This window comes from Gossypium hirsutum, chromosome D13 (genome assembly GCF_007990345.1).
Source record: "Gossypium hirsutum isolate 1008001.06 chromosome D13, Gossypium_hirsutum_v2.1, whole genome shotgun sequence".
In the NCBI taxonomy this organism is placed as follows: domain Eukaryota; kingdom Viridiplantae; phylum Streptophyta; class Magnoliopsida; order Malvales; family Malvaceae; genus Gossypium; species Gossypium hirsutum.
This window is the reverse complement of record NC_053449.1, coordinates 56,449,362-56,457,392: the sequence shown is the minus strand read 5'-3', so window position 1 is coordinate 56,457,392 and position 8,031 is coordinate 56,449,362. Positions and strand designations below refer to the sequence as shown.

General features: G+C 32.7%; 1 pseudogene; it reads left to right on the top strand.

The window, feature by feature from the left end:
* Window positions 1-407: 407 nt before the first annotated feature.
* On the top strand, window positions 408-3,393 carry LOC121203359 (cellulose synthase-like protein E6; annotated as a pseudogene).
* Window positions 3,394-8,031: the final 4,638 nt, after the last annotated feature.

Genomic DNA, 8,031 nt, shown 5'->3' with positions numbered 1-8,031 from the left:
TTAAATAAAAAATAGTGAAGGACTAAATTGAAAAGAAAATTTAAATGTATGCCAAAAGAGAAATATTACCCTAAACTTACAAAAGCATGCCAAAAGTGCAATTTTCCACACACAAGTCGGTTTACATTAATTTACTATTAATTGTTATCATTTAAATTATGGATGAATCTAGAGTTTCAGAAACTAAATGGAAAGATAAGAGGAAGAGATAATCGGTGATGATGTCAACAGTCAGGGATTTGGAAATGTAGTATGGAAGCAAGGTCAAGCCAGATTTTTTATTTGTATTTTTTTTTAAATTTACTGGATTTTGAGAATTATTTAGAATTTATATAAGGTTAATTGCACTAAAACCCCAAACAATGATCCTCGATCTCCAAACGTCGAGACATTCTAATTGCATCTTAAACTATCAATAGTATATTTGTCTCCACGGCAGACCCAAGATTAAAGCCACCAACGATGGTGGTCAGCACAGTGTTATCGGTCATGGCTTATGACTACCCACCTCATAAGCTAAGCGTCTACTTATCTGATGATGGTTGCTCCGATTTGACATTTTATGCTTTATTAGAAGCTTCAGGGTTTGCCCAGCTATGGCTTCCGTTTTGCAGGAAGCTGAAAGTAGAGCCCACATCTCCTGAGGCTTATTTCCAGACCACTCCAGAACCAGTGGATGATGCATTCATGACCAATGAGTGATTAATCTCTTAAACCTTAAACTCTAAACCTTAATAGACATAATTAAATTAATTTTTTTAAGATGTTAAAATATAATCTGTATCATATGTTAATTTATGATTTCAACCTTTTTTAAGAGATTAAACAAATTTTTTTAACTTTTGGAGAATGAAAATATAATTATATTATATGAACTTATATTTTTATCATATATAATTATTTATCGTGATGGCTTGATGTTCACCGTTTCAAGTATGGTTTGAGTTCGAATTGTGTTTGTTGCATTTTTTATTTCGAGCTTTGTCATGTTCTTGTATTTCACTAAAAACAGTTTTAATTAAAACAAGAAAATATTCATTTTAATCAACGGGGATGCTTATGCCCTTTGGATTCACCCTAGTGCAATGAATGTGTATACTCACATGTATGGTAGTTGTCATTGCATAATAATGATTACATAAAATAAATGAATTAAATTTCTAGACGTTTCAATTTTGTGTAGGAATAGATTTTTTTATTTTATTTTATTTTGGTATGAATGATAGAAATCATACGAAGACATGAAGAGTCGGATTGAAAGCATCACAAGATTGGGCAAAGTTCCAGCGCACAGACGCAAAGAGCACAAGGGATTTGATGAATGGGATTTTGTTCTTAGTCGACATCATCATCCATCCATTCTTCAAGTAATTTGCTACAATTTTTTTTTTATTCTTTTGGATCGCAAACTTTATAACTACATTTAACTCCTACCTTATAATTGCTTCAAATTGTGCATTTAAAAACTTAATTGTAGATCTTGATTGATGGAAGAGACCCTAACACCATTGATATTGAAGGAAAAGCTTTGCCAACCCTTGTATATTTGGCACGTGAAAAGAGACCTCATATCCACCACAATTTCAAAGATGGCGCCTTAAATGCATTAGTAATTAAGCATTCTATATTTATACTTTTCTTCCAATATTTGTCTTTGATACACATTCAAATATGAGTTAGTAGAACACTGTCCATAAATTAGAGTGGAGAAGGGATTGTATGAAACTGTAATTTCACGTCATCTCTATTCTTTTCATTGGAGAATGACAAATCATATTTTTCTTCCTGATTTTTAGCATTTTTAGTTAAATTTGAAATTTTTAAGAAATCACATATTGATACAATCCTTTCTCGTTGGAGCATGATTGGAAAATTTTATATTTCTTTACTCAAATTTAGGTTAGCCCTAGCATACTTCTTATTTCAAAATCTAAATAAAAATGTTTTTTTATTAATAAATAGTGACACAAGTGAGGTTTTGTTGGCTTGGATCATATTTTATTTATATAAAGTCGATCTGGATGAATAACCAAATCTTTGAATAGATCTAAGTTGGAGATATGTTTATATTTAATTTTCACCCTAAGTTTAAATAATATATATTTATATATAAATACTTTGTTGAATTAAATGACTATTTTATATCTCTTGAATGTGTATATATATATTGAAAGCATTAACTCTTGAATATGTGAATGAACAGATAAGGGTATATTCAAGAATAAACAATACACCATTTATCCTTAATGTAGATTGCGATATGTATTCAAATAATTCCAAAGCAATTAGGGATGCACATTGCTTCTTTTTGGATGAAGGAAATGGACATGAAATTGCTTATGTCCAAATATCCACAGGCCTTTGATAACCTCACTGAAAATGAAATTGAAATTTATGGTTCCTTGAGAGTTCTAATGAAGGTGAGCATCAAATACCAACAAAATTTTCCAACATTTCATATTCTTTTTGATACAAAAAATTTCATATCTTTTTACATTCAAGCTCAAATTTGTTAAATGCCATCACACCTGTTAAAAGAGGTTGTGTAAATCAACCAGCCTAAGCCTTGGATTCTTCAAAGTTACTATTTCTTTTTTCCTTTTTGGTATGAAAGAGTTTGTAGTGTAAGAATAGAAAGGATTGTGCATGCTAGAATTGGAATCCCAGACATACTAAATACAACCTTTCAAAGATGGTTGTATAACCGAATTAAACTGATCAGGGTTCAATCTTAAATGTTTCAATATCATGATTAAAGTTAGATATCGAGTTCTTGGGTTATACCATATTTGTATGTCATCTTTGTCCACCGAGTTCACAGTCTTGTGGAATATGTATGGTTGGGAGGCACAGTCCGAGGTTGGTTGAATGAACAGAGGATGTGGATGTTCAAAAGAACAACTTCCTACTTCTTTGCCGCCATTGACCACATCCTCAAACTTTTTGGGTTTTCGAAGTCGGCCTTTGCCATCACCGGAAAAGTGGCTGACGATAATGTACACCGGAGAGATGAGCAAGAAATCATGGTGTTCAGGACTTGGTAACCAATGTTCACGGTTTTAGCTGCGCTCGCACTTTTCAATCTGCTCGGACTCATTGCGGTAGTAAAAACTATGTTGCCATTGATGATGCTCGTATGAAGATTTTTGACATATTCGGTTTTCAGATACTTCTTTGCTACGTTTTGGTTTTCACCAACCTACCGATTTACCAAGGGATGTTCTTCCGAAAAGATAGCGGTAAGATCCCAGCATCTGTAACACTTCAATCCGTTGCTTTCGCTCTCTTGGCTTCCACATTAGCCATTTACTAGTGTCACAGTCAGCGTGTGATCGACCGAGCCCGAGACTCGCACAGCAGATTTAAGATCGGATTGGAAATTTCAGAGCCTGTAACACTAGGTTTGTATTTAAAGAAATAAGGTCAAAATTAGTCTCATGTATATGTAATTTTCCTTATCTTTTTATCTTAACTTATAAACTTCTCAAACTTCTATTTGAAAACTTGGACTGATCATAAAATTAAAATACACATGGAAAAGGTTTTATTTGTGGTACTGCTATATTTTATGTTTTATTTAAATAAATTATCAACTTATCATTCAAATGCGTGATTGAATTGATATCACGAGTCAATTAAGAAAGTTATTAAAATAATTTTACATATTTTAAATAAGTTTTATTAAAATTTTCTTTATCTCTTCAACGAAAATTTTATTTCAATATTCTCATTCTCAACTGAAATGCATTTAATATTCTTAATATAATGTACTTATATATTTAAATTTCCTTTTACTCACAATTAAAACTATTTTTTATCTTCCATTTCATTATTTATTGTATGTTATTTCTAAATACAAGTCTAAAAAAATGCGTTTGATGATATTTGAACCCAAAACAACATAATTTAATATTTAAATCAATTTTTTATAAATATATTTGTTACATAAATTTTTTTCGCCAATGTACCATAATCTAGTATTCATAATGTCAATAATTGAGTTGGTGTTATTCTTAATCTGATATATTTATCTATTTAAATTTCTTTTATTTTATTTTAAATAATTTTGAATAAAAGTTAAAGATAATAAGTTGAATACTTTAATTTTTAATAAAATGAGAAAATAGTTTAATTCAAAAATAAAATTTAGAAAAGTAAAATCAACTTAAATAATTTCAACATTAAGTGATAAGTAACTATCTACTTGCTTATCATATTCAACATTTTTTTTATTGAAACTTTTATTTTATGTAAAAAGATAATACGATTATTGTTGACACCATTTTTTTGATTGAAAACGGGGTCGACTTGGGTTTTAAAAATGAAAACGGGAGTCGGCACCAATCCTTTTTAATGAGGTGTGATTGGATCACCTCGAAAAGTGGTTGTTTTTAATAAACGGTTTGATTTTATTAAAACAACGATTTTGGTCCACGAAATTCAGAAAACGGGTTCGGGAGTCGATTACGTACGAGGAAGGATTAGCACCCTCGTAACGCCCAAAATTGGTACCTAGTTGATTATTTAATGTCTTAATGTCGAAAATTGATAACTTTGAAGAATTTTAAAAAATACGATCCTTTGTCTTAAAATGACTTGTATAAAATAGGTTGCTTGTAAAAAAAAAACTCCTACGATAAAAATTAAAAAAAGGATATTCAATTATTCGAGTCAGATGAGGAAATCGCAACCCAATACGTTAGGGCACCATTTCTCAACATTCCGAACATTGAATATTGCCTTGGTTGTTTTTAAGAAAATCCTCATCTCGAAAAAACAACGTGTCACATCCAATGCGTTAGGCCACGACATATTGAATTCTCAATAATGAGCTTTTATTTATTTATTTTTAAAAAAGTAACCTCGATTATTTAGATTCAACAAAGAAAATCGGAACCCAATACGTTAGGGCTCGATTCTCTCGAAGATCCCAAATACCGAGTGTTGCTTTTATTTTGAAATTTTTGTTTTTGATAAATTCGAGTAAAATGGATGTAAAATAATGATAATGATGTCAATGTAAATAAAATGATACAAGCAAAACAATAAATAATAAAAACAATCATACGGGCAAGGTAACAAATAATTAAGAACTAAAGTAAGAAAACAAACAATAATAAACATGCAAATAAATGAACAAAATTAACAACATGATGCAAATATAAAAATATATAAACACACACATATATATATATATATAAATAAAACAATGAGAATATGAAAAACATGTGTATGTGTACATATTTCGGAATTATTGTACATTAAAAATTATGTAAGTGTATGTACATACATATATACATATATAATAATCATTAAATATATAAAAGTATATATGTGTAAGTATATGTTAGTCATAAAATGTAAAGAATATATACAAGTTATATTTTGAAAGTATAAAGTATATGTAAGTGTATATATATATTTATGAAAATGAAGTATAGACATGTATATAGGTATATATAAATAAAATATAGAAACAAATATGTGTATGCATATACATAAAATATACATAGGTATATGTACATATATTATGAAAATAAAGCTAAAATAATAATAAATAAATAAAAATTAGTTAAGGCATTAATAAGATTGTAATGACTAAATAAATGGGAAATAAAACCAATAACAATGAATAACAATAACGATAATAACATTAAAATAATGAACACAGTCATAAATTACTAAAAGGGACTAAATTAAAGTAAAAGCAAAAATACTGGGCAAATTCAAAATAAAAGGGACTAAATTACAAAGCGCGCCAAAAGGGAAGGGATCAAATGGACAAATAACCCGACCGCCTCAAAACGCAGCGCAGCAGTGGGCCGGATTGAAATAAAATTAAAATTATAGGGCTCGATTAAAAATAAAAGGAAATAGCGAAAAGGACCGAATTGCAATGCGCTTTAATATTGGAGGGACTGCGCGCATAAATAACCCATTTGGCGAAAACACGCGGATCCTCCCCTGGGTCGGGTCAACGCGTGGGTTATGGGGTAAAACGACGTCGTTTTGGGGCCAGATGAAACAAGCCAAAACGGCGTCGTTTCCAGGCGCTATAAAAACAAATTTTTTTTCAGATTTCTCATTTTCTTCACTTTTCTTAAAAAAGAAACTCAAAAACTCTCTCAAGCCCTTCTGGGCAATCCGATTTTCGACCTTAGGTCCGGCCGTCGACCACCGCGCTAGTGACCGATCGCCGGCGATGGCGCCGCCGTCCGCGGTGGCCGAAAAATTAAAAAAAAAACCACTTTGTCCCCTTTTCCAAGTAAGGTTCGTATTCGAGGCTAGAAAAGCTGAAATCCCAGCGAAAAGAGACCAAAAATGGAAGAGACCCTTTGGTTCTTCCTCCTCTCCTCTTCCGAAATCAGGTAAAACTCTCCTTTTTATTTTTATTTTATATATTATTATGTATATTGATTAAATGAAAAATGAGAAGAGAAAGAAACAATGTAGAAAACTGAAATAAAACAAAAATAAGAAAAAAGAAGTCGGAAAAATCAAAGTAAATCACCTTAAAAAACATTTTTATTTCTTCCAATTTGTTTTTCCCCAAAAGCCCCTTACAATGTTGATATTCGGCTATTTATAGCCCATTACATTCATTTTTTTACAATTTTCCTACTGTTATTGTACTTGCTGTTGCGTATGCACTTCCTTGCAGGTGCCAGAGGAGTCGGTGGTGGTGGTTACGGCGGTAGCAGGGGGCAGGTAAGGATGTTGGTGGCTACAACATTAGGCTAGGGTTTCAGTTCTGAAACCCTAGTTTGACTAATCTTCTTGGGTCAGATTTAGGGTTTGGGCTGGATATTGGGTTTGAGGTATTGGGTTAGGCTAGTTGGGTTTAATTGTTTTTGTTTTGTTTGTTGGGTTCGGGCAAATGGGCTTGTACAGCTGCCCCTCTTTGCTCGTTGTCGTGTAACGAGAACAGAGCAAAGACTAAGAAAGACCAATTTGTCCAGTCTCGCTGAGTCTTGATTTCTCTTGGCGCTTCTCTTCAAGTAGTCTCATTCTAATCCACTGTGTCTTGTCACTTCAATCTACTCCATTGTACTTCAGGGGGATCTGACTTGTAGCTTCAATCTACTCCATTGTTACTTCTTTAGGGAGACGAGATTTGTGGTTTTATTTTATTCCACTGCAACGTCAGGGGGTAAGACCTGCTGTTGTAGCTTCAATATTTTTAATTGCAATGTCAGGGAAGTAAGATCCGCTGTTGTAGCTTCAATCTGTTCCACTGCAGCGCTAGGAAAGTAAGATCCGCTGTTGTAGCTTCAATCTTCTTAATTGCAATGTCAGGGAAGTAAGATCCGCTGTTGTAGCTTCAATCTGTTCCACTTCACCGCCTGGAAAGTAAGATCTGCTTTTGTAGCTTCAATCTTCTTAATTGCAATGTTAGGGAAGTAAGATCCGCTGTTGTAGCTTCAATTTGTTCCACTGCAGCGCTAGGAAAGTAAGATCCGCTGTTGTAGCTTCAATCTTCTTAATTGCAATGTCAGGGAAGTAAGATCTGCTGTTGTAGCTTCAATCTGTTCCACTGCACCACCTAGAAAGTAAGATCTGCTATTGTAGCTTCAATCTTCTTAATTGCAATGTCAGGAAAGTAAGATCCGCTGTTGTAGCTTCAATCTGTTCCACTGCAACGCTAGGAAAGTAAGATCCACTGTTGTAGCTTCAATCTTCTTAATTGCAAACTATGGTTTCTTCGATCTGCTTCGCTGTCAGTACAGGAAAACAAGGCCGGTGTCTTCGATCTGCTTCACTGCCGGTACAGGAAGGCATGATCTGCTATCTTCATTGATCTGTTCTCTGGTGAACCTGACATTTATGTTCTATTTTATGGACCTAATTGTGCCTAGTGATTAGGATGGCATGATCAGAATGAATCAACTGCTCCTAACTAGATACGTATGAATGACATTTGAATGAATGCATGATGTCATGAAGATGATTCCTTAATGTTTGAGTTGTTATTGCTCATTGTTTTATCACTGACGTGTTACAACGCCTTCTTGCTTAGCTGGCATATCCAAA